General features: G+C 44.9%; 1 protein-coding gene and 1 long non-coding RNA gene across 6 annotated transcripts in view; one reads left to right on the top strand and one right to left on the bottom strand.

The window, feature by feature from the left end:
- The window catches only part of TBC1D32 (TBC1 domain family member 32), a 68,468-nt gene extending 67,186 nt beyond the window's left edge, over positions 1-1,282 (bottom strand). For all 4 annotated transcript variants that reach the window (XR_013837366.1, XM_079970736.1, XM_079970737.1 and 1 more), the window contains exon 1: positions 1,036-1,282. The gene's annotated coding sequence lies outside the window, so the exon portion shown is untranslated. The remainder of the gene's footprint in view (positions 1-1,035) is intronic.
- On the top strand, positions 862-27,806 carry LOC307213107. Of its 2 annotated transcripts, none has more exons than XR_013837388.1 (3): positions 862-907; positions 25,357-25,509; positions 27,467-27,806. It is a non-coding gene; the product is annotated as an uncharacterized lncRNA (long non-coding RNA). The 2 variants fall into 2 exon arrangements; XR_013837389.1 differs by lacking the exon at positions 27,467-27,806 and adding an exon at positions 26,008-26,514.

Raw genomic sequence — 27,806 nt, 5'->3', positions numbered from 1 at the left:
CATATACAGAATTATAGGGCCGGATTTAGGCTTGATGAGGCCCTAAGCTACTGAAGGTAATGGGGCCATTTATATGTCCAGCTGTCCTTTGTCAACAACAAATTGTTGCTGTTGTTTGTGTTGAATATATGCTATATGGTAATTTATGGACCTAACAGGTATTTAAAGCCATTTGCACATAACGAAATATGCACAGTCCATGCAGAATGTAGGCACCCTATACAAAGAAATGAGAAAACCAGTGATATTTAGGGAGCAGGCTAACAGGCCATTACTTACATCATAGGAGCCTACGCAGCACCAAACACTGTTGCTGTATGTAGGTTTTATTTTATTTGTTTTTTAATTTTATATTTTGGAACTGTACATCCAGGGGGTTTTTTCCTTTAAATTTTTTGGGGCCCCCAGGAGAGTGGGGCCCTAAGCTATCGCTTGTTTAGCTTATACGTAAACCCAGCACTGAGAATTATGCAATTAAAAAGTTTACTGTGTACTTAAGATTCCACCAATTTCAATGGGTCTTAGCTGTGAATTGAAAACCATCAACCATCTGCCCTTACATATTCTATGTTTGGGTGGGGAAACCAAGAGTTGGAAGGTTCCGTAAAGAGGCAGAAAGAAAGGTGCATTGCAAGATGGCAGTACAACATGGGTAGCTTTAAACCTGAGCGTTGATTTTTCGAGACAGCAGAGTGGCCAGCTGATATGGGAGAGACAGTTTCAACAGAAGAGTTTCAACAGCTTTTCACAGCAACTTGGTCCGCAGCAGTTTATCAGGCAAGCGTTCCCTTCCACGGCATTCAAAGCGTCACCTGCAGCGCAAACTCCTGCTTTGCGCAAATGGCACCGAAATGAGTCGCGGGGCGGCGGGACAAGAGCGAGGAGAGACCAGCGTGGAAAGAGCCCGGTAGGTGTGCCCGCCCGCGACCCTGCGCTGCCAATCTCGGGGGAGCTCAACTGCCCGAGAAGCGCGCCTCACGGCAGGATGGCAGCCGAAGGCTGCGCGGGATGGGGAGGCGCAGCGAGAGCGCTTACCTTGGGCGAGAGGAGGGCGCTCTCTGCCCTCGGCCGCCGAGGGGCCTAGAAAAGGAACTGGGGCGGGCTCTCCCGGGAAGGAGCCTCCGGAGCGACGCCCTCCACTCCGGGAGAAAGAGCGAGGGTGGGATTCGCCTTCCAGCTGCTACACAAACGCTCAACTTCTACCCCGGGCGCGGCCCTTAGCAACCGCCCGCCGCAGCCTCGCTCGCCGCACGGACGTCCCTAGCGACGGCGCCGGGGAGAGATGCGCCGCGCGGAGGTTGCCGGGAAAGGGGCGGGGCGAGCAAGCGAGAATCCCAAGCGCGCGCTTGATTATTCCAATAAGGGGCTCCCCGCCCACAAGGCGGTGTGCAAAGACTTGAGATCCCGTTTGCATTGAAATCAACGTAGCACAGATCGTTTTGCATAGCTGCTCCATATTATACGTGTATTGACTTGTTGGCTGCCTGTTTCCACCGCCCGTTGACAAGCTCTCCGGACAGCGCACAGTAAATGTTGTTTGTTGAGGCTGCGATCCTATGCTCGCTAGTCCAAGGGTAAGCTCCATTGAATTTAGTGCATGGGGTCTGGCTGAAAGGGATAGGCTAGGTTACAACACACACACACCCCACTATTGCGTGCCCCCGAGCGATTGTTTCAAACCACAGTCTACCTCCACAATCTAACTTTTCCAGGCCACCACCTCCTTGATTGTATAAAGTCACCACCAAGGGACCCCTGCCCTATACAAAGCATTATTCAGAACAATGGTTTGTACAACCCACTGAGGAAGAGGATGACACAATCAAATTCAAAACAGTAACAATTCATTCAAAATCCAATTAAAACTGGTGAAATATACTCTGAGTCGAGTGTGAATTTCATGCTCTTTATCCAGCTCATAGTAGCAATGAATGAAACTTTCCCCAAAACGTCTAGCTGTATACAGTGGTACCTCGGGTTACATATGCTTCAGGTTACATAAGCTTCAGGTTACAGACTCCACTAGCCCAGAAATAGTACCTCGGGTTAAGAACTTTGCTTCAGGATGAGAACAGAAATCGTGCTCCGGCAGCGCGGCGGCAGCAGGAGGCCCCATTAGCTAAAGTGGTGCTTCAGGTTAAGAACAGACCTCCAGAACGAATTAAGTACTTAACCCGAGGTACCACTGTATACATTATTTACACAATGGGCCCCGTGTGATTGGCTAATTCCGTGCTGTTTCTGTAGGCCAATCAGGTTGCAGATTCATCTCCTCTAGAAGCCTGATTGGCTGCTTCTGCAGGCCAATAAGGTCGCTGATTCACTGGAGCTGGATTGGGTGGCTCCTGCGGACCAATCAGACTGCTGCATTCTGGATCCTATTGTTCTAGGATTTAGCTTACTACATAACAACTAGTTTAATTAATTCAACAAAATTGATGAACTTGAGCCTGTGATCTTCGTTTACACCTCCAGTGCCCTTCCGCCACCCCCTTGCCTTAGTGCTCTCCTAGGTGATCACACTGCCCCGCAGGCAGTAATACAACCCACTTTGGGAAGCAATGGCCTGCCTTATGCACAGCCCTTTGTGTTGAAGGGGAAAACAATAATGATGGTGACGTGTTGACACTGAGGATATTAGAAAACGAGTCCCAAATCTTGAACAAGGCCACTATTATTTTAACTAATTAAAATAAATGCAGTGTCTTTAATAGCTAATATCAGATTAGACCACTCATTTGGTGGGCTACCAGGCTTGAGTTTATGTTATGAAATAACAGTTTAACAATTTTTCCTCCTTCAGGGAGCCATTCCTGTCAAGGAACTCCAGTACACTGCATAGGGTTGTGGAGCATATTCTGTGGGGCACACAGTTAGCTCACACTGAACACTCTTGGGCTCACCATCACACTTTGTAGCCTGACAGTTTGTTGCAAGGTAAGGTAAAGGACCCCTGGATGATTAAATCCAATCAAAGGCACTATGGGGTGCGGCGCTCATCTTGCTTCAGGTCAAGGGAGCCGGTGTTTGTCCACAGACCACTTTCCAGGTCATCTGGCTAGCATGACTAAACCTCTGCTAGTGCATGGAGGACAGTGACAAGTGCCAGAGCACATGGAAATGCCATTTACTTTCCCGCCGTAGCGGTACCTATTTATCTATTTGTACTGGTATGCTTTCGAACTGCTAGGTTGGCAGAAGCTGAGACAAAGCAACGGGAGCTCACCCCATCACAGGGATTTGAACCGCTGACTTTCCGATCAGCATGCCCAAGAGGCTCAGTGGTTTAGACCACAGCGCCACCTGCTCCCACAATTTGTTGTAGAATGCAGCCAATAGAAGTCTTGTAGATTGCACAGGAGGGTCAGTAATTGGATGGCTAACCAAGCTTCCTTTCAGGGACATTTTCCACCATTATCTTTTCATTGAGGCATTCCTGATAAGCTTCCCAGGCATTTCAAGGTTTCCTGGAGCATAGCTTGAAAGTTCTGCTGCTCCATGAGTACAGCTTTCTGTGACCCAGAAGATCACTGCAATTTGTAAAAAGTATTAAAATAATACATTTTTGTGAAAGAGATGCACCATGGTCTCTTGGCTCTGAACGCTGGCTTGAAGAAGAATTCAAGGGGCTTGAATGCTTGCAGACCTTTTATAGAGCTAAAAAGAGAGTGGCTTATCTTGGCCTTGCCTTTTCTGAGACTGAATATACCTGTCATCAAAGCAAAAATTGGTGTTGCCCAAGTATGATACAGTATTAGGAACTAAAGAAATTGAAGGTACCCTGTGGCATGAAATCGAAAGCAGCTTATTTTGCACAAGTTTTCCAAAACTTATGGAAGATAGTTCCAAATACTGTCTACTGCAGGGGTAGCTAATGTACCCTCCTGATGTTTTTTAACTACAATTCACATCATCCCTCTTTACTGGCCATGCTGAATGAGCCTGATGGAAGTTGTAGCCCAACAACATCCGGAGAGTGCCATGTTGGCTACCCTTGATCTATGCTGTCTCAAGCCACTGCAGTTTTGACCCTAGATTCCAAAATCTTTCTTTTGAACCCTGCGAGTCCTTCCCTTTATTTGCTGTGCTGTTTCTGTGAAAAAATTGTCTCTGTCAATACTGGAGTGGTGGGAGTACAGAGGATCCTCTTTTATGTGACTGTCTTGAGTTCCAGTTTTCCGGCAAGAAGACAGTAGCAACAAATTCATTTAGCCATATGGATCCCCTGCCTTCCCTTTGCAAACAGGGAAGGGGTCAAGTAGCTTATCCACATCAAGAAAGTAGCTATCTACCACCACAACTAAAAAAAGTGTGAATTTTACCACCACTTGAAAATGCCTGCTGCAAAAAGTTTTTTGATTACTTTTATTTTTAAGTAATCAAAACTTTTTGTAATGAAGACATTTCAGCTGGGTTTTTAAAACCCCTTCAAATACACATTTGCAATGCAGTGCAATGATCTTGAAATGTTAAACACACACGCCATAGTTAATCCTGAAGGAGATTCTTTCCTCCTTATAAATGATCGCTAGAAATGTGTCAGAGTAATGCTGCATCATACATATTAATAGATGGAACACTTTTCAGCAGCTGGCTGTTCTAAATAATATAGAGATGCATTACAATTAATACACATCATAGAGAATTATGATGTAGAGCATGTATTATACATAGCTAAGCGTTGTGCAAAGGCTATATCACTTTTAAGAATATTTATAAAGATGTTCTAGTTATTTTGTACCCCAAATAGGCTTAAAGTATTTTCAGTGCTTATCATTGTGGCTGCAACATAGTGGTAATACTGATATATCCTATTCAAGTGGACTGTTCTGTATGTCAAATCTTTCTGAACATAAAAGTGCATATGAAGCTGAGTTCAATTATGTCTCCAATATTATTTACTTTGGTGGACAATAGCTTTCAAGGGCCTCCAGTTCTCTCCCATCACTTAGTCCTTTTAAAAAAAGATATGTTGGGTTGAACCTTGGACCTTCTACATACAAAGGATGTGCTGTACCTTCCATCTGATTGGGGGTGGGGGGAGCACATCTCAAGAATTTGAAGTGCCTTAGCTTTGTGGAGGCCTCAGCAATTCACTTTTTGACGACTGAGGTTCAATATTTTATACCCTCTTTAATGCAGAGTGTACTGTCAGATGTGAGCATGACTGAATATTGTGTCTTTATGGTGATTGCTCAGTTTGTCATCCAAACAGAGGCAGAGAAAAATGATGCCATCACTGAAGAGGTAAAACTTTGCCTGGTTTAAGTGGACTATCGTTTTAGCCAGGGGACAGCAAACTTTTTTAGCAGGGGGCCGGTCCACTGTCCCTCAGACTTTGTGGGGGGCCAGACTATATTTGGGGGGGGGGATAAATAATGAATTTCTATTTCCCACAAATAACTCAGAGATGCATTTTAAATAAAAGGACACATTCTACTCATGTAAAAACACGCTGATTCCAGGACCATCCGTGGGCAGGATTTAGAAGGCAATGGGACTGAATCTGGCCCCTAGGCCTTAGTTTGCCTACCCATGGTTTTAGCTATATTGGGAGTTTCCTGGACCTCTTTATTCCACATCTCTAACTTTTAATGAGATGCTGTGTGTGCCTCTTTCATTTTGCAAGTTTCCTACTAAATCATTGAATAATTATATTGCTGCTGTATTTCATTCATTAGTCTTCCATTTATGTACCTTATGGTGTTGTTGGGTATTAGATTGCATATAACTCAGATATTTGATTGCATATAACTCAATATAATACCAAGTCACTGATTTTCATCAACTTAACAGATGTCTACATTGTATGTCAAAAGAGCTATAAAAAAGGTGGCAAATTGTTGTTTTTCTTTAACATTTACTAAAGGAAGAGCAGAACACAACAAATACTCTCATTACAAAGAAATATATTAACCAAAGATCTAGAGACAATACCATTCTTGAACACCATATCCCATATAGTGTTTTTTCAAATTTGAATTTTAAACAGATGGCTTCATTTTATAACACACCATTTGTCACCATAGTCTGTATAAAGAGAAATAACATGATTAAGTTTCATAGAATGGTAGAGTTGGGAGGGACTCTGATTATCTGTAGTTCAAACCCCTGCAATGCAGGAATATGCAGCTGTCCCATATGGGTATCGAACCTGCAAGAATCCAACATTGTTGCATAGTGTTATCTTCCATATCACTTTTCCAGGAGGCACTACTGAGCTGAATTTGAAAATACCCAAGAATATGTGTGGACACCATGCAAGGTTTAATTTGCAAGGTTTCGGCTGTGCTACTAAGGGAAGCAAACACTAAAATGAAACGAGCATTGAATAGCCTGTTTTTGATCATTATTCTTCCCTGTTTGGCCAAGGTAATAGATTGTTTTCTCAGTGCTGCCTTACCCAAATCTTTCTTGCAAACAATAAAAAGAGGGGATATGTTCTATCTGATTCATGGTTGTTATGTGCTGGTGTGGTTGCTCGAGAGCAAACAGGCAAGACTCCCACCAGTCTTTTCCAGGCTTTATTACCTGTACAAAACTATTTACAATGCAGAGCGTCGCAAGTCCATGTCTGCTCAGTCGCCAGCAGAATCTGGGAGTGGGCGGTCCTTATACCTTCCCCAGCATAACAGTCATGTGACCCCCATCCTTCTCCTCCCCTCTCTGCGCGCAAACCTACTGCGCAGAGTGGGGTTGGCAAAGGGGGACTTGCCTCCCCTCCGCTTTGCTCAGGCTCGGTGCTGTGGCTCTCCCTAGCATCTTCTGATCCCTGCATCCCTTCCCCACTGGAGGCGGGGCTTCCCTCCTCACCACAGGAAGAAGTGCTTCGCAAGATCTCCGGAGGCTCCCTGTAACACAACTGCCCTTCCACCTCTCGCCTCTGAGCTGATGGCAGTTCCCTGACAATGGTTATTTACAAAATCAGGTTATTTACAAATCTGCGTTAATTTGTGCAATTTGCAATCTATAAAGTGACAAAACACAGTTGCATACATCTGCTTTCCTAGTTTTTGGTTTTTGTTTTAATGGCACACAAGCAAAACCTCAACCACTGCGATGACAAACATTACCATAATAAAGAAATTCCTTCCAGTAGCACCTTAGAAACCAACTAAGTTTGTTATTGGTATGAGCTTTCATATGCATGCACACATGAAATCTCATACCAATAACAAACTTAGTCTCTAAAGTGCTACTGGAAGGAATTTTGTTTGTTTGTTTGTTTCAACTATGGCGGACCAACACGGCTACCTACTTGTAACTAAAAGAGTACCATGTTAGCAAAGCCTCAGAATTGGCCTTTAATGTTAGTAAGACCTGTGAAGCATAATGAAACCTTGGCCGTTTATTCTTAAATCTCACTTTTTGGATGATTTAGCATGCTCAGCTATGTTTATGCACTCAAAACTATTGATCTCTGTTTCTTCATAATTGTTGTCAGATTCAATATGCCCAGATAGCAAGACAGAGATAGCAAGACAATATGCCCAGATATTCAGCACAGAGATGAAATTTCCAATTGCCAGGATTATCCCTTTCATGCTGTCGTGGCTCAATCCTATGCATCCTTCCACTAAGCAAAGTGGGTCTTGCTTCTAAATAAAGTAAACATTCATATGATTGCACTCTATTAAAACCAACTGCCTTGCACTAAATCTGACCACCATAATTCTATAGGCATTTTTAAAAGGCCATTTTCATTAGAAGGCAATTAAACTTCCATCTATTTCCCAGTATAAGCGACTACTCTCCAATTCAGGTGATAGTTTGAGGAGAGTTAATGAAGATAGCTTCTTTCTCAAATAAGTTTAAGCACATCTGCTAATTCAATTTTTTTGCAATTAGACTGTTGCCAAATGTATTCCTAAAAGCTGAAATTTAATATGCTATTTCATTGAGAAACAGCAATGGTATTAGAGCTATGGAAATAATATGCTACTGAGTACTTGCTAAAGCAAGAACAACTTTTTTTGTTGTTCTTGTATGTAGGGTTGCCAACCACAAGAAATGGATTGCCAATTCTCTTTCCATGCCTAGGTAATATACCACTTAGGCACACCATTTTTTTCTAGCCCTCTAGGTTACGGATAAAAAAAAAATCCTGTTAAGGGTGCAGTGAATTAAAGTTGTTAGATCTGAAATAGTCTGGTGAACACTAATCTTGCTTCCTCTCCCTACTATCAAACAGGAATTTTACTCATATCAAGTTAGAGTCCATTGTGTCTACAACACAGATAGCCAGTATTGTGCCTTCCAGATGTTGGAGCACAACTCCCATCAACCCTGACCTGAAGCTGCTTGGGACTGATGAAATTTGGCTTCCAACAACATCTGGAGGGGACCACATTGGCTACCCCTGGCCTACACTTGAGTAGTAGCAGCTAACCAGGGTGTCAAGAGTTTTGCTCTTGGTACTTTTAACTGGAATTGCCTGGGATTGAACCTGCAACCTTCTGCATGACAAACCATGTGCTCTTCCACTGAGCTACAGTCCCTCTCCAAAGTTTACTAGCATTTCTTACTCTTCAGTTTAGATCCAATCAGTTTTCGTTGTCATACATGACTATACAAGCTAATTTTAGACACGGACATTGATAATTTAAATATACCATTATTCTCTTGCTCTTTGTGTTTCTACTGAGTTGTAGGGTTTTTGTTTTTTGTTTTTGTTTTTTAAAAAACATTCTTCAAATAATGAAAAAAAGAAAATGCATTTTTTTTATTAAAAAAATTCATTGAAATTCTCATGAAGGGGGTTGTTATGTACTGAGTTGAATAGGATCCAAACTGCAGCAGTCTGATTGGTCCTAGAACAATAGGATCCAAAATGCAGCAGTCTGATTGGTCCTAGAACAATAGGATTCAGAATGCAGCAGTCTGATTGGTCCTAGAACAATGCAGCAGCACGATTGGTTGGCAGGAACCACCCAATCATGCTCTAGATAGAAGTGAATCCACAACCTGATTGGCTTACAGTAGAATTCCGGAATTAGCCAATCATGTGCAGCCCATTAAAAGAACTGGCAGATGTGATCTCAGAACCACTGGCAGTCATCTTTGAGAAATCCTGGAGAACAGGCGAAGTCCCGGCAGACTGGAGGAGGGCAAATGTCCCTATTTTCAAAAAGAGGAAAAGAGAGGACCCAAATAATTACCGCCCAGTCAGTCTGACATCAATACCAGGGAAGATTCTGGAGCAGATCATTAAGCAAACAGTTTGTGAGCACCTAGAAAGGAATACTGTGATCACCAATAGTCAGCATGGATTTCTGAAAAATAAGTCGTGTCAGACTAACCTGATCTCGTTTTTTGACAGAATTACAAGCCTGGTAGATGAAGGGAACGCAGTGGATGTAGCCTACCTTGATTTCAGCAAGGCATTTGACAAGGTGCCCCATGATATTCTTGTAAAGAAGCTGGTAAAATGCGGTCTTGACTATGCTACCACTCAGTGGATTTGTAACTGGCTGACTGACCGAACCCAAAGGGTGCTCATCAATGGTTCCTCTTCATCCTGGAGAAGAGTGACTAGTGGGGTGCCACAGGGTTCTGTCTTGGGCCCGGTCTTATTCAACATCTTTATCAACGACTTGGATGATGGACTCAAGGGCATCCTGATCAAATTTGCAGATGACACCAAACTGGGAGGGGTGGCTAACACCCCAGAGGACAGGATCACACTTCAAAACGACCTTGACAGATTAGAGAACTGGGCCAAAACAAACAAGATGAATTTTAATAGGGAGAAATGTAAAGTATTGCACTTGGGCAAAAAAAATGAGAGGCACAAATACAAGATGGGTGACACCTGGCTTGAGAGCAGTACATGTGAAAAGGATCTAGGAGTCTTGGTTGACCACAAACTTGACATGAGCCAACAGTGTGACACGGCAGCTAAAAAAGCCAATGCAATTCTGGGCTGCATCAATAGGAGTATTGCATCTAGATCAAGGGAAGTAATAGTGCCACTGTATTCTGCTCTGGTCAGACCTCACCTGGAGTATTGTGTCCAGTTCTGGGCGCCACAGTTCAGGAAGGACACTGACAAACTGGAACGTGTACAGAGGAGGGCAACCAAAATGGTCAAAGGCCTGGAAACGATGCCTTATGAAGAACGGCTAAGGGAGCTGGGCATGTTTAGCCTGGAGAAGAGGAGGTTAAGGGGTGATATGATAGCCATGTTCAAATATATAAAAGGATGTCACATAGAGGAGGGAGAAAGGTTGTTTTCTGCTGCTCCAGAGAAGCGGACACGGAGCAATGGTTCCAAACTACAAGAAAAAAGATTCCACCTAAACATTAGGAAGAACTTCCTGACAGTAAGAGCTGTTCGACAGTGGAATTTGCTGCCAAGGTGTGTGGTGGAATCTCCTTCTTTGGAGGTCTTTAAGCAGAGGCTTGACAACCATATGTCAGGAGAGCTCTGATGGTGTTTCCTGCTTGGCGGGGGGTTGGACTCGATGGCCCTTGTGGTCTCTTCCAACTCTATGATTCTATGATTCACTGTGTAAATAATGTATATAAAGCAGATACTTTGAGGGGACTTTCATTCATTCCTCCTCACCACTATGAGCTGAATAAAGAGCATGAAATCACTTTGCGACTCTGAGTATATTTCACTGGCGACGAAGGTGGGATCCCGCTGAGCTGATTGCCACACACAGCACCGCAGCACCGCCACCTGCCGCACCACTGCCTCGCACCGTGTATCCAGGCTTCAGCTCCGGGACACAAGGAACTCAGAATGGCAACCAACAGCAGCTTCTCGCCGTTCAACCCAGCATCTGGAGACTGGGAAGCGTACGCCTCCCGTTTCACCTTCCTCCTAGAAGCTAAAGGGGTCACCGATGAAGAAGACGCCAAGAAGAGGGCGATATTCTTCAGCGTCTGCGGAGAGGAGACGTTTGAAATCGCCCGGGCTCTCCTTGCGCCTGAAGACATCGCTACTGTTCCATACAAAACAATAATGGAACAGCTGAAAGGGCACTTTTCGCCGCAGCCCTCAGTGGTGGCTCGTTGAAATGCCTTCTACGCAAAGCAGCAAGCCCCTGGGGAAACCATAACTGGGTTTGTGACCTCTCTCCACCAAGCCGCCTGGTTCTGCAACTTCTCAGAGCTGGAGAACATGCTTCGGGACCGCCTCGTCGGTGGCCTGAAGGATGAGAAGCTGCAACAATGCCTCTACACTAAGAAGGACCTAACATTCCAGGTCGCTCTGGAGGAGGCCCTGGCAACGGAAGCTGCCAAGAGGTCGACGCAGGAGGCACGGTCCACCATGAAGACCTCACCGACGACTCAGGATCTGAGAAGGAGGAGGTGCACCGAGTACAGCAGCACACTCAAGCAGCACACAGACCACAGCTGCCTCGACGAGAAGGAGGGAACTGCGCAAGCTGCGGGGAGAGTCACGAGAGGAGGACCTGCCGTTTCCGCAACGCAGAGTGCAGGCAGTGCAGAAAATTGGGACACATCGCCCGGGTGTGTCAGGCTCGGCCCACCCGACGCCAGGCATCAGATGACCAATCCAAGAGCCCCAGGTCCCGGGGCCCAACGCACCAAGCCAACTCGACAGAGCTCACGGACTTCCAGGTATACCAGTTGCCCCACCCCAACGTAGAGAAAATGTATGTAGAGGTACAGATAGAGGGGGCCCCATGCCGCATGGAGCTTGACATGGGTTCAACTCTATCCATAATCTCGGCAAGGACCTTAAGGAAACTGTGTCCTACTGGGGGTCCCAAACTCAGGCCGGCCCCATTCACCCTCTGGGACTTCCAGAAACGTAAGGTCCCCACAATGGGGGTGGGGACCTTCAGGGTGCAATACCGAGGGCGGACGCGGCAACTGGACTTGCTTGTGGTCAAGGGCCCCTACATTAGCTTACTGGGATTGGCATGGTTTGGACCACTGGGGCTAGCCGTCACCGGGGTGAACCACACTAGCTTACAAGTGGACGTGGATGCCATATGCAAGGAATTTCCGGGCGTTTTCGATGGGAAATTGGGACAGTATACGCCCCCCCCATTGCTCTACAGCTTGACCCCGCAGTACGACTGGTCAGGATCAAGGCCCGCCAGGTCCCGTTCGCCCTGAAACCCCGTATAGACGAGGAATTGGACCAGCTCGTGGAGCAAGGTGTGCTGGAGCCGGTGCCTAATGCCCCCTGGGAAACCCCAATCGTCACACCCTTCAAGCCTAATGGTTCGGTCCGCATCTGCGCAGACTACAAATGTACCATAAACAAGGCCCTCACGGCCCATGCATACCCAGTGCCAGTGGTCAGCCATGTTCTTGCCACCCTGGCTGGGTCGAAAATTTTTGGCAAGCTGGACTTGGCCCAAGCATATCAACAGCTGCGGCCACAGCAGAGGCACAGACGATTGTGATGCACAGAGGAGCGTTCAGGGTAAAGCGGCTGCAATTCGGTGTCAGTGTGGCACCAGGCATATTCCAGAACCTAATGGACTCTCTCCTTAAAGGGATTCCTGGCATCACCCCCTTCTTCGATGATGTGTTGATTGCCGGGCCCACACCAGAGGAGTTTGAGGACCGCCTCCGCACCGTTCTGCACCGTTTCCAGATGGCTAGGAGTGCCTCAGGTGGACTTTCTGGGATTTATGGTGGACGCAGAAGGGGTCCACCCAACTGGGGTGGTACGGGCCATTTGTGATGCCCTTGCATGCCCCAGCGCCCAAGAGCAAGACTGAACTCCAGGCCTTCTTGGGACTATTGAACTTTTACCATTCCTTCCTTCCCCACAAGGCAGCGGTAGCGGAGCCCCTACACAGACTCCTGGACAAGCGGGCCCCTTGGGTGTGGGGCCAGCGCCAGGAGGCCGCATTCCAGGCAGTCAAGGACTTGCTTGTCTCAAACTCGGACTTGGCACACTTCGACGAGAGGCTGCCGGTGGTGCTAGCATGCGACGCCTCACCCTATGGCATTGGCGCTGTCCTGGGAACCAACTCCCGGATGGAAGAGAGGTACCGGTGGCATACTTTTCCCAGACATTCAACGTAACCGAGCAGAACTACTCGCAAATTGACAAGGAGGGTCTGGCAATCATGAAGGGAGTAAAAAAAATCCATGATTTCTTGTACGGGCTGCCCTTCACCGTGGTGACTGACCACAAGCCGTTGCTTGGCTTGTTTGCCCCCGAAAAGCAGACCCCCCAAGTGCTGTCTCCTCGTGTCCTCAGGTGGTCAATTTTCCTTGCCAGCTACCAGTACGCACTGATTCACCGCCCTGGGAAGGCGATGGACCATGCGGACGCCCTCAGCAGGCTACCACTACCGAAAACAGGCCCCGCCCCAGCACCTGCACAAGAGGTTATGAGCCTGGAGCTGCTTCCCGACCGCCCCATTCAGGCACAAGAAGTTGCACACCATTCCAAGAAAGATAGGGTCATCTCCCAGGTCCTGGACTGGGTGTGGAGGGGATGGCCCAGTAGCAGCCCCGGGCCAGAATTCGCCGGTTACACAACCTGCAAACATGAACTGTTGGCCCACAAGGGGTGCCTGTTATGGGGAAGCAGGGTCGTTGTTCCCCAGCCCCTCTGCAAAAGGGTCCTCACAGCCCTACACGAGACACACCCAGGGCTAGTAAGAATGAAGGCCCTTGCCAGGAGTTATGTGTGGTGGCCGGTGATCGACGGAGAGATAGAGGCCTGGGTCAAACACTGCCAGGCCTGCCAAGAATCCCACCCAGATCCCCCAAGGGCCCCAGTCCAGTCCTGGGAGTCCGCCCGAGCACCATGGTCACGCCTGCATGTGGACTTCGCTGGCCCCTTTCAGGGGAAAACATTCTTCATAGTGGTGGACTCCTACACCAAATGGCTGGAAGTTGCACTGGTACCGTCCACTTCTACGTCCGCAGCCATCCGGGTACTACGCAGGCTGTTTGCAACCCACAGGCTCCCTGACACTCTCGTATCAGACAACGGGACTACATTTACGTCAGGAGAATTCTAAACCTTCACAGCGCAGAACGCCATCCACCACATCCGTTCGGCGCCATTCCACCCTGCCACCAATGGCCAAGCAGAACGCATGGTGCGGACCACCAAGGACACCCTTCGCCGCATGATGCAAGGGGATTGGGAGTACCGCCTCGCCACATTCCTTCTAGCACAGCAGAGCACCCCCAGCTCAACGACTGGCCGGAGCCCCGCTGAACTACTAATGGGTCGGCGCCTTGCAATCAGATTGGACTGCCTTCACCCTGATAGAGCTCAGGATGAGGTAGTGGTGGGGGAAGGCAGGAACCCCCGGACCTTCGAGGCCCAGGACCCAGTGTACGCAAAGAATTTTGGGGCAGGCCCAGCATGGGTACCTACCACAGTCACCAGGGTCACTGGCCCCGTGTTGTACGAGGTGCTAAAGGATGGGGGCCAATGCTGGCGATTGCTATGACCAGATACGGCGACGATTCCCAGGAGAAAACCAGGAGGAGGACAGGTTAGAGGAGTCCCAAGGAAACAGTGGGGCAGTGAGGCCCATAGAGCAGGAGGGGTCAGCAGGAGAGGCAGAATCAGTAAATACAGAGAGGGCCCGCGAGGCTGAAAGGACACCGGAACCAGAACCACGACTGAGCGAACCGGTTGCGCCAGACGAAACAGCCCCGTCACAGCCAGCATCCTTGGAACACGAGCCAGAACCTGAACCCCGGACCAGGGAACACCCCAGGCCGCGACGCACACGTAGGCCGCCGGCGTACCTTGAGGACTATGAATGCGACCTCCCGGGCAGGACTGGAACTTAGAGGGGAGGGGTGTTATGTACTGAGTTGAATAGGATCCAAACTGCAGCAGTCTGATTGGTCCTAGAACAATAGCATCCAAAATGCAGCAGTCTGATTGGTCCTAGAACAATAGGATTCAGAATGCAGCAGTCTGATTGGTCCTAGAACAATGCAGCAGTACGATTGGTTGGCAGGAACCACCCAATCATGCTCCAGATAGAAGTGAATCCACAACCTGATTGGCTTACAGTAGAATTCCAGAATTAGCCAATCATGTGCAGCCCATTGTGTAAATAATGTATATAAAGCAGATACTTTGAGGGGACTTTCATTCATTCCTCCTCACCACTATGAGCTGAATAAAGAGCATGAAATCACTTCGCGACTGTCAGAGCTGCCCAAGGTCCCAGCTCACAAAGGACCAACGCCAGTTCTTACTATATACAAAAGTCTTTATTAAGGTTCAGTTTCCATTTCAAAGCCGCGGCGTGCAGCTCTACGTCTCAATCCTAGACCGCTGAAGCTCCATCTGAATCTCCTCCCCCTCGACACCAGTTCAAGACCCTAGCTTTGCTCCACCTCCTCCTCTGCTCCTTTCTCCTCTGGGTCCTTCTGCCCTCTGGGGTGTCGCCCTTTCTGGACTCTTCTGATGCTGATTCCCCGGATTCTTCCCCCTGCTTCCGGCGTGCTTTAGGACCTGGCTCCCAATCCGACCTCCCTGCTGTCCCGCACTCCTGTACATTTGCCAGCCGGCAACCTTCCTCCTGACCGTTACACTGCTCCTGTCACTGCTTCCCCCTTCGGGGGGGGGGGTTAGCTGAGTCTGACTTCCCCTCCGTTCCCTCACTCAGCGATAGGGGCGTGGTCAGCCCTGCCTCATCTTCTCTCCCCACTGGAGGGGAAGCTGGCCCTGACACATGGGACTCTTCCCCCCCGCTACGCCCTGGTGGAGAAGCTGGTCCCGATCTCCAGCTGCTGCTTTGGGAGTCGCCGCTGGCCCCTTGCTTCTGGTGCGTCCTTCCCGGGACCCCCCTTGCCCTGGCCATCGGTGCCCCCTTCTGGGAGTCTTCCAAATCGCTGGAGAAGCTCATGGAATCTCTCGGCCCACTGTCATACTCCCCTACGCTGCCCTCGGATTGTTCCCCTTCGCTCTCCGCTTCCTCTTTCCCCTGTGCCTCTGCTCCTGAACCCCTGACAGTGACTCTGAGTATATTTCAGGGGTACAGACTTACTTTACTTTTGAGGTGGCCAAGAAGCGTTTGTGAGTGCCCTTTCTTTCATTCTACAAATGATCTCCTCTGCAGCCTTCTTGTGTGCCTGTACTCCATTGAAAGCCCAGGGGGAAACATTGTGAGGTAATTCCTCCCATGGGGCTTTTTCAGATGAGGAAATACAAGAAGAAGAAGAAAAACTGTGGAATACAGGTTTTTGGTTTTTTTGGAAGTGGGGGGGCGGATCACCCATGGCCACCTCACGAATAGGTAAACTGAAAACCCCAAACTCACCAAAATATGGAAGCAACCTGAAAATGAAGCAGAAAACTAGAAGCCTCATTCCCAGAGGAAGGAAAACTTTGACAAACATCCTTAGAAATTTATCCCATTATTCATTGAGGGGCAAATTCCAACCAGATTGTCATAAATGGTTTGCATTGCTTTTTAGCTTTCACAGTGAGCATTCAAAAAAAAAGCTTGGATTCCGTCCAAATGTTGGTGCATGCACACTAATGGTGCTTTGAATTTATCATATTGCCTCGGGAATTATACATTGGTTTCACCTGGCCTCATAGCACTAGTCATGGCAGTGAAGAACTCTGCAATATTATTTATTTGTCGGTCTAAAGCTTTTCAGTCCAAACCAGCTCCCGGAATGGATTACAAAGATCAATAATAAGATAGTCCCTGCCACCAGACTTGCAATCTAAAATACACAACACAAAAGTTAAAGAGATTAGAAGGGAGGAGGGGAAATACAAATTTAAGAGCAGTACTTCATAGGATGATTGGCTGGAATGAAAAGAGTTCAAAGAAAGGAGGAGCCAAAAATTGCTGGTCCCAGCAATCAACTGACCTTGCTTCTCAAAGTGGCCTCAGTCTGGTGCAGCCTCATGGAATGACTGTTGCAAGATGACAACTGAGGGATACGAGAAGCCTGATGGAACTGTGTCACAGGAATAGCTCCTTCTTCCGTTCTTTCCCTCCCATGCTGCCTGCTGGAATAGCTATTAATAGAAGGCAGTTGAAGGAGGGTTATTCCAACTCCAAACATTTATATAAACATCTAGCTCATTGTATCTCAAAACCTTGGGATGAACAGCAGCATTTAAAGAAAATGAAACCCACAGAATAAAATGAGCATTATAGTATAAACCTCCATTTAGCATGTCAGAGTCAATTCACCCCCATACTGGTTTAACCTTATCCATTAAAATTCAGCCTGAACCAGGTTTATCACACTTTTGTTAGTCTGCAGCTTGGACTTGGGAAGACTCCAAAAGAATATCATGCCCACCCTTTTGCAGGCTGCCATTAATCCAGTTTTGTTCTGGTTCAACCACAGTCAGTGTCTCTGCATTCTTAGTCCCCCACTGTGAGGGAACCTAATTCAAAAGTCAGTGTTTCATTGGGAGTGGAATGTTGTCCTGGGCTCACAGCCAGCTCACATCCTCTTCTGATGTTACTTTTTATTGGCACAGATCTTACATATATGAGCTTTGCTCCCAGACACAGTCATGATACGCCTCTGGAGAACAATTTACCTGTAACTTATACCTTTCAAATAATTCTTGGCTGGCTTGACTGAAACCCTTTAGGTTTTCTGAAGAGAGTTTTGTCTGCAAACTTGGATGGAGACCTTGCCTAACTTTTTTTGATGGTTCGTTCATTTTCTCTCTCAACATCAGATTGTCATCTTTAAAACTGGATTTGGTAAGGTCTGTCTCTTAGGATAATAGTAGCAAAAAAGAATGAAAGTTCAGGTTGTAGAGCACTTTAAGTACAGTATAAAGTACAGTATATACAGTATATACAGTGCAGTATTTCACAACTGGGACCTTGCAACAAAATGTTGCTGTGTATCTCTGGTGGATGGATACTACCTGTGACTGACAGGGCTGGGGCGGAATGATAGACAGATATACCGCCTCTAACTCGGGTCTTATTTAGCCCAGAGGAGACAGGTTCAGCAATTGATGGCAGCAGGTGGTGAAGAAAGCAAGAGCAAAGTCAGAAAAAAGGGGCTGCATTGTTTGGGTAGTTGGCCGTTACACCTCATATTCAACTGCTGCATTCCTGACTGGCCAGCCACACCCTCCACAGGAAGTCTGCAAGCAGAACCTAAGTGCCACAGCTTCCTGTCCCTCCCTCTGTAATTTCCAGCGACTGGTATTTAGAGGCAGACTAGTGGACACAGAATACAGCCATCATGGCTAGCATACCTACCTTCCATGAAATTGTCTACTCAACTTTTAAAGCCATCCACACCGGTGGCCCTTGCTACCTCTTGTGGGAGCACATTCCACAGCTGAACATTAACAATAATGTTACTGTGTGAACGTATACCAAAGTCGGGAAGGATGGTAGCTTTTGGCTCATCCTTCATTTGATGGAAGGTAGAGATTGGTGAGCATCCCTTCCGGTTTCTCTGATTCCCATCTCAGCTTTACCTTGCCTCTGCTTTCACTGCTTTTTATCCTTTTTCCTGCTACCTTACAAGTAGCCACCCCATGTCCCTTTCCCAGTTTTATCCCAAGTAAGCCAAGTATCTTGGGACAATGTCTAGGGCACTCATCAACTTTGCCTCAAGCTCTTCTCTCAATGTCACCTTCTGTTTATCTGCTTATGTGACACAGCTAGCTATCCCTTTCCTAATAGGCAGCCAGGGAAGGGCTTTGCCTAGTATTAAGCTCACAGGCCCTCCAAGTGTCCCTATTTTCCAGGGACTTCCCTGATTTAGAAAAGCCGTCCTGGTTTCTGATTTGATCCCAAAATGTCCCGCTTTTCCTTAGGATGTCCCTATTTTCACTGGAGAAATGTGGGAGGGTATGGAGTTATCTGACCCCTGAGCCGTCCGAAGGCAATCCTGTATACAGAAGTTCTTTTTAATGTTTTATTGTGTTTTTATATATGTTGCAACCCAGTAAGATGTGCGGGGTATAAATAGTAGATATCATTATGGAATGGGACATCCCTATTTCCATCAGAGAAATATTTCAGGGTATGAGCCCAGGGCATGCAAGCTGCCTACAAAAGGAGTGGCTGAGACAAATGCATGAAAACCAGATGGCGCAGATGCCAAGTCTTGAAGGAAAATGGGTCTGACTGAGTAGTGTAGAAGACGACTCCTTCTATTAATGTCTTTGGATCCTAAGAGCATGGATGTGAACCAGAACGTAGCCCTTTTGCAAGTGTTATTGGAGACAAATTCAACTCTTAGAAGGCAAGCAGGAAATCAGCTCATAGCACAATGACCTTTTAGATTGAATGCTGCTGTAGAAGTTTGCATGTCCAAGTCAATGGATGTCTTGCTAATGGCTCCATATATATTTCAACCAGGACCACTAAAATACATCTGTACTTTTCATTCAAGCATGAAATACTGCATTGTGAGAGAACAAAGGAGCCACATTGAATCATGTTATTTGGTGGCTTTTAAAAACCGAAAAATAAATGACTGACATTCTCCACATTTGACAGCATGTGTCATGCAGCCTGCAGTGCTTTTTTCGATGAGTGCTTTTAAACAGAAACAGGTTTTTAAATCCTGCAAAGGGGGGGGAGGGGTAATAAAAACTACTGAAAATCACAGGAGAGAAAAGAAAAAAATGTTCCAACAAGATGTACAGCTAGTGGATGAAGATGTAACAAGGTGGCTAAAGGATGCTAATCCTTAGTAAATTATCCTGAATATGCATTCTAGAAATTACTGCCAATCAGAAAGTTTAAATCATATATGGGTAGGCTAGGAATTTTGTTAGTTAGATTAAACAGAGCGGCTAGTAAATATTGCATCATTAGGGGGGTTGTGCATTTACAAGAAGTCCCAGACTCTTTGTTTCTAATCTCCAAAATCTTTACTAAGATTCATGTGTCTAAGAAACATATTTGTGATATTAGTTTTAAATGGCCATTGTTTTGTGTGCATTTATCAGAGGTTGGAATTGATCCATTTACTCTAGAGAGATTCACTGCCTGAACTTAAGAGTTTGACAGCAGGCCCATTCTCTCATCCTCAGTACTTTTAAATTATTAAGCTATGCCCATTTCAAAGGACTAAAACAAATTGAATCTGGCAGATGTTTGTTTCCTATTAAATGGGGAGAAAAGCATGGTGGTGGTTGCTGTGAAATAAATCTCATTTTAAATGGGAAAGCAGTCTGTTTACTAATCCAATACTGCAAGTGCTGTTTATTTATAATTTTTTGTTGTGGGGGGGGGGAGAGACCCAGAGGACAGCAAGAATGCAGAATCCTTGGAATCTGTTTTGAAATTGCTGATCATCCAAGTTCCGTGTTTTGTATTAGACACACAATTACCATTGACTGGCAATAGTGTTTAGCTCAGCCTCGGCGGATAGATCTGTCAAGCTGGTGGAGAAATGCTGAGCCGAGTTTTGGAAACCACATCACAGAGCCATTTCCCAAATGTAACTGTGGTTGTTGCCCAACAGTCTGAAGAAGTGAGAGAGAACAAATGGAAGCATGAAATCAGAGTAACAGATGCGTCCATAAGGCGCAGAATACCAAGAGAAATAGGACAGAGAAACTAAGCAATTGTGAAGTCACGCTTTATTCATCGTTTCTAACATCTGTTCGTGTAGGCTTGGGAAAACACTGAAGGTAAAGAATGTAAGCTTTCGGTGTCATTTGGACTTGACAATTAAGCACTGAAACTCAGGGAAAGCTAGATGACTATTGAACAACTTTCCATAGTTCTGTATATGCCCTACAGCAGGGGAGGGGAAACCTCAAGCACGGGGACCAAACACAGACCTCCATTTCTCTCAGTCTTGTCACTGGGAGTCTCCCAAGCTTCACCCTCTCCTCAGCCACATTCCCTCTCCTAAGGTTGCATCCCTCACCAGGCCTGCTTTGCACCCTCTTCGGGTTTTCCCTGGGTAGAATGTGTGCTTGAATTCTGATAATGCTTTTTACTTGCCTGGATGCAGAAGGGTGTGCAAATGTCTGTAGAAAGAAGTCTAAAATTCACATTGTTGCTTTGCCTTTTACGACAAGCCCCACCCACCCCTGGCAACTGGCTCCCAGATGAGTGTGCAGCCCTTGGGCCAAGAATGGTTCCCCAGTCCTGACCTATAGTAGTATATTTGTTATGTTCCATTCCTGGTTTCTGCACCATTTTTTTAAAAAATGAAAACCAGAACAATGGATCTTGAAGTGTCATTCAACTACACAGTGGCTTTCAGGTTGAAAGCAGGAGGGTTGCATCCAGTGGTGGCTTGCGCTAGCAGAAGTGCTTCTGCATGCCCATAGTCTGGTCCTCCATTTTCACCCATCCCACCACCAGCAATGGCAGCCCCCTCTTCCAGCCTTTCTCAACCTTGTTCCATCAGCCCTAAGCACCTGTCTGTCATATTCTCTGTGCCTTATCCCATTCTGTTCCAGAGGGTCCCACAACCCTCAGGAGAAGCTCTTGGGAGACACACGGTGCTGCATTGGGTAGGTGGGATCAGCAGAAATCAGATGGTCCAGTTTGCGCAAATGGAAATGCACAGAGTCTGTTCGCACAGAGTCATCACTGGATACTGCATAGAAACTTAGAATTGGATTCAGCCTTTTCAGAGGAACAACACATAGTATCTAACCCAGATAAGGATGGATAACCAGGCCCTTGGCTGAATATACCATATGGCCTTTTAAATGTGTTTGTGGGAGAAGGGTTATTGAGTTTTGTTTTTATTTATTTTCCTGTTACGTATCCCACCCTGCCCAATATTGTATTTTTATGTCGTGAACTGCTCTGTGATCTTCAGATGAAGGGCAAGATAAAAAAAATGAATTAATAATAATAATAATAATAATAATAATAATAATAATAATAGTATTTCAGAATGGTGACTGTTCTGAAACTCAGGTGTTATGAGTTGGGTCCAGACTTAAGTCATGCTTACAACAGACTCGCTCAAATCAGTGCATTGTGTCCAACGAACTTATTGAGGCAGACCCAAATAAATTAATGGGCTTAAAATAGTCATGCCCATTAATTTCAAAACAAAATAAAAAAATTCCTTCCAGTAGCACCTTAAAGACCAACTAAGTTAGTTCTTGGTATGAGCTTTCGTGTGCATGCACACTTCTTCAGATACCTTAGAATTAATTAATAACTAATAATTAATAATGCACACTTCTTCAGATACCTTAGTATTAATTAATTAATACCATTAATTTCAGTACATCTACTTTGAGTAGGACTGAGACTGGATACAACCCAATGGTTTTTTAAGTCTCATTGATTTCAGTGGATCTACTGTAAGCATGACTAAGTCTGGATTGAAGCCTTTGCCGCCTGACTCCTTGTTTCATGATGACGATGTTCTCAGTTACCTTCTAGATTTGAAAACAAAAAACACATTGTTATCCATCAATGAACACATCTCTCCTTTGTTTACCTATAGGGCAGTATGTGTACAATAAAATGTAGCATGATGATTTATTGCCACCTCGATCATAATCTCATTGTGAACTTCGATCATCAGTCAACCAACCATTTGTGTATCTCTACACTTTCAAATTAGCCAGATTGATTGCTTGGTTAAAGTCGCAATGTGAAATCATGTAAGATCCTGCTTCTAAATTCAATTAGATGAAATTGCCTATAAAATAAGTACACGGTTGCCCTTCAGGATCTGTCTCCGCATGTGCAGAAGGGCTAAAGAGATAGGTCTGGCCACTGTCCAGCTCCTGCAGCAATTCTAAAGCCATACAAAACTGAAAATGAAGAAAGCATACTACTGCTGGCTCCATCTTTGCATATACGGGTACACACACACATACATTCACACACACAGGTGTTATCATATCTGCATATTATAAATACAGGGGTGCAGGTGGCACTGTGGTTTAAACCACTGAGCCTCTTGGGCTTGCTGATCAGAAGGTTGGCGGTTCAAATCTGCGCAATGGTGTGAGCTCCCGTTGCTCTGTTCCAGCTTCTGCCAACCTAGCAGTTCGAAAGCATACCAGTACAAGTAGATAAATAGGTACGGCTGCGGCGGGAAGGTAAACTGTGTTTCCTTGCGCTCTGGCTTCTGTCACGGTGTCCCGTTGCACCAGAAGAGGTTTAGTCATGCTGGCCACATGACCCAGAAAGCTGTCTGCGGACAAACGCCAGCTCCCTTGGCCTGAAAAGCGAGGTGAGTGCTGCACCCCATAGTCGCCTTTGACTGGACTTGACTGTCCAGGGATCCTTTACCTTTACTTTTTATGTATTATAATTACATGCTCCAAAATTCTATCCTTTGTAGCTTAGATACATCATATTAAAAGCTTTATCTTCCTAGATATCGTTTTGCACTGATTAGTTTAATGTACCGGTAAATCACATATTTTGAACAAGCCTTTTTTTTTTTACATGTTTTACATTTAATAGAATTTAATTTTAAAACGTATTTTATAAGTAAATGCATACTTACTCACTGGAGAATGTACTGCTTTCAAGGCAGCATTCTTTGTTTTTATCAGATAATGTTGTTTCTGTTTTCTTAACGAAAGTGGATTATTTGAAGTGTAAAAACTGCCAGTAGCTTTAAAAATAACATTTTCTGTTATTTATTTCATGATAATACATTCACAACCTTTGAAAAAGTTAAGAGTCAAAGACTATTTTCCACAGCTTCTATTTAGATACATTTTCAAATAATGATTAATTATTTGCTTTGATTTTTTTAAAAAAAAAACACAAGCAACAAAAATCCAAAGAACAGAAGATAGAGAAATGCCCTATTGATCACCTTATCTGTCACTTTTTTCAACAGAAGTTTGTTTATAGAGTGTGGCTTCAAAAGATTACACTAACTGAAAAAAGAATCTCATGGGATGTTTTGTTTTATAAATCCAGGTTCAGAGTTGTTCATGATCCTGTTATTTTCTTGGTAGGTAATCTGTTGGAGTAATTGTTTACTTTTTATTCTGATCCCCTCAGCAATATATGATGATGTTCTGAGATGCTCAGATAGCAAATGCATCATTCAATTTTCCTTTGAGAAAAGGTCACAGCACTTGGGGCTTTTTATTTTAGAAAAAAAAGGCAGGGGGGGCATGATAGATTTGTATAAAATTATGCACAGCGAGGAGAAAGATAAGTTTTTCTCCCTCTCTCATAAAGTTAGAGCCTAGCGCCATTCAATGAATCTAAATGTTGAACAATTCAGGACAAAGAGATGAAGTGATGGCCACTAAACTGGGTTGCTTTAAAAGAGGATTAGACAAATTCATGGAGGATAAGACTTTTAATAGCCACCGTTGGAAGTGGTATTGAACTGGGTGGTGTTCCTCCACCCATCCCTTGCATCCTCCAGCTGTAGAGCTTCCCCTCCTGCCTGCTGAAATCCCTGCTGGCAGAAACCAAATGAAAGTCCCAAAACAGGTTGTCCCAGGGCAGGAAGGGTGAGAGACTGAGTCCGCCCAGAATCCCTTGGATCCCCAACTGCCATCACATCTTGAAACTAGGCCTGATCCAAGCCTAATCACTGCACTAGCTCCAGGCTGGCACAGTGATTTGCCTCCCCCCACAACCACCACCTCCAACCCTGGCCAGGGATCACAGCAGGGCTGTGAACATGGCAGTAGTTCCACTGCTCCATTAGGCACCCCCTCTCCCTAGGCAGCAGCCAGGGGTTGGATTGCACCCTTAGCCTTGTATTGAAAGCAGCACTAAGCAACTGTTCGACCAGTGCAAGGATCAGTGCCAGATTTACGTATAAGCTAAACAAGCTACAGCTTAGGGCCCCACTCTCTTGGGGGCCCCCAAAAAAAATTAAAGGGAAAGAAAACTGGATGTACAGTTGCAAAATATAAGAGAAAAACCAAATAAAACCTACATACAGCAACAGTGTTTTGTGTTGCATAGGCTCCTATGATGTAAGTAATGGGCCCCGCCTGCTAGCCTGCTCCCTAAAATATCACTGGTTTGCTCATTTCTATATATAGGGTGCCTACATTCTGCATGGACTGGTTGCATGACAACGTATGCAAATGGCACACGTCTAGATACCTATTTGGTCCATAAATTACCATATATTCAACACAAGAAACAGCAACAATTTGTTACAATTTGTTGTTGACAAAGGACAGCTGGAAATATAAAGGGCCCCATTACCCTGGGCCTTAGGTAGCTTAGGGCCTCATCAAACCTAAATTCAGCCCTGGCAAGGATTCCCACTTGCACAACTCCTTTGCCTCTCCGCAACCTCCCCAAATTTGCTTGCGGCGGGGGGGGGGGGAGGCAAAACAGATTGTGGGGGTAGCAGGGAGGAGAGTAGGGAAAATCTTGTTGCACATGCTTAATTCCATGTGCTGACAGGATGGTTAATAAGCATTCTTTTGGACACAAGTCTTACTGTATGCTATTTTGTATGCTAGTCTGATTGTTGATTTGCACACAGACATTTCTGGATTGAACTCATTGTGATCAGGACTGTAAAAACATTATTCATAAGACCAAATGGTGCAGGAAGTAGGTTTTACGGACAGGAATCCCAAATTGTTTCATTGTGTAACTTGATGTTTATAGCAGCCTTTCAAAACGTGCATGTAAGGTAGGTCTGTTTCATTATCCTCAATGTACAAACCAGGCAGTAGCAGAAGTTGAAACCTAAAATAAATGCAGTTTGTGGAGATCACAGCTTATACACACACACACACACACACACACACACACACACACATATATATATATATACATATATATAAAATCAAATAATATTATACCAGAATATGGATCGAAATCTCTTTATGTTGCAACTCCCCCTAGTGGGACATAATTTATCATTTTAATATGTATCCACTGCTAACAACATGAATTTTCCTTTACAATAAAAATGTACCGTAATCATCAGTCCTTTTCATATATTTGGGTAATCACTGACACAGACAAACTTCTTCTGAGATTGACATATATTTTTGAAAGCAGAATTAATTTCAGTTGTGTAGTAATTACTGCTGGACTATTAAATGTATTCAGAAACAATTATAAACAGCCCTTGAACATTGAAAAGGAGCAATAACATAATACCTCTCCCCATATGAATTTGCAGAACATAAAATGTCTACGAATCAGCGGCAGATGATGTGAGAAAGTGGCAGGACTCCCCTTACCGCTGATCTGTCATGCTGCGGCTGCTGCTTACCAAGAGGCAAAAGGGATAGGGCAAGGGCACTGTGGGGCACAAGCACTGTGGGGGTGCCAGATTGGCGCCGCTGGTGCATCTGCCCCATGCTGATCTCCTCTTCCCCGTCAGCAGCAGCAACATGACCAGCTGAAGGTCAGGGGAGCATCACTGCCATGCTACACATCCACTACCACTATAAAGGCTTTGCATTCAATATAATATCTAAAGCTGCTTTAACAAGAGACACTTGCATTTTTGTTCATTTCCTACCTCAATGCAATGATGGCCAGCAGTGATAATAGTAAAGTGAAATGGGTTGGATCCAGATGCCTAGAGCATCTTGAAATCAAGTCCTATTTATTTCAGTGGACTTGTGTAGCCTCTTCTGTAATAGAAAACAAAGGGAGTGTAATTTTAGTTTGTAGCAAAGATGGGTTGGATACAGACTCACACATGCTTAAAGTACGGTTCATTTCAGTGGGTCTACTCTAAGTCTAGAGCCATCCCACTATGAAAGCGCTCTAAAAGTCAAGCCTTTTTTAATTATTGTAGTTCAGCATCTCTTCTTTATGTGAGCTGGTTTCTTTAAATGGCACACAGGTGTCCTAAACATTGTACAGTTTGTGCATCTCACACTTTTTTTTAAAGATGCCATCTCACACTTTTTTTTAAAGATGGACTTGTAAAACATGTGCAGCTGCATTTTTATAAATCACTTTTCATCAAAAAAATCAGTGTGCTTTACAGTACCTAATCAAACAATAGCATTGCATTCAACAAAACAATTTGGTTGACTGACATTCAATGCCCTCTTAATGTGTTTTGCGGGTGGCTATTGGGTTGTTCTTGTTTTTATTTTGATTACGTATTCTGTGTTTTTATATTGTGATTTTATCCTGTGAACCTCCCTGAGACCTGCAGGTATAGGACAATTTAATAATAATAATAATAATAATAATAATAATAATAATAATAATAATGGTGCACATCATAGAAACAGTCCAGCAGCAGGTTGCATAATACAAATAACCTTGCATAGATACCAGGATGTTCCAAAGGCCTGGATAAATAGATGGATCTTTAGCTGATGATGAGAACTCAGCACCGAAGAAGGCTGAACCCCTCCCCAAGGGCTGGAAGTTCCACATGGTTCCTTGGTAAGTATATGCTAGTGGGAAACAAGGGTTTGTTGTGCAATGCATCATTGGGAATGCTATATAAAAACACTTTAACTGCATAAACACTAGGTGGCAGAGTAAGTACAGAAAAATCTAAATGTTAGGTGCTATTTCTAAACTTTACAGCAATTTGCACAAGTCAATATATTAGGGTACACTTTTTAAATTTGTAGTAATCTTTTTTCCCGTTTGTTTTTCTCTTCCAGAAATGCTCCTGATCAGGTGTGAAACTGCAGGTTTTGTCATTCCTCTCCAAAAAGCAAAACATATGGGACATATTAAAGCTTACAAGGAACGCAGAATAGAATGTCAGAACTGAGTTTGCACAATGCTACTTAAACAACACATTCATATTTACTGTATATGCGGGGTTTAATCCTGTATGCACTTACCCGGGGAAAAGTCCCATTGAACACAATAAATGTCTGTGGTTCTTTTTCATTTACACCATGGACTGAAATAAACTGATTTGTAGCAATAGGAGGTCTGCCTCAGGAAAAAAACATATGCTTACTAAGCTTTCATATATTTGGTGCTAGGTAATTT

The sequence above is a fragment of the Podarcis cretensis genome (genome assembly GCF_951804945.1).
Source record: "Podarcis cretensis genome assembly, chromosome: 3".
Classification (NCBI taxonomy): domain Eukaryota; kingdom Metazoa; phylum Chordata; class Lepidosauria; order Squamata; family Lacertidae; genus Podarcis; species Podarcis cretensis.
This window is presented reverse-complemented; position numbering and strand designations above follow the sequence as displayed.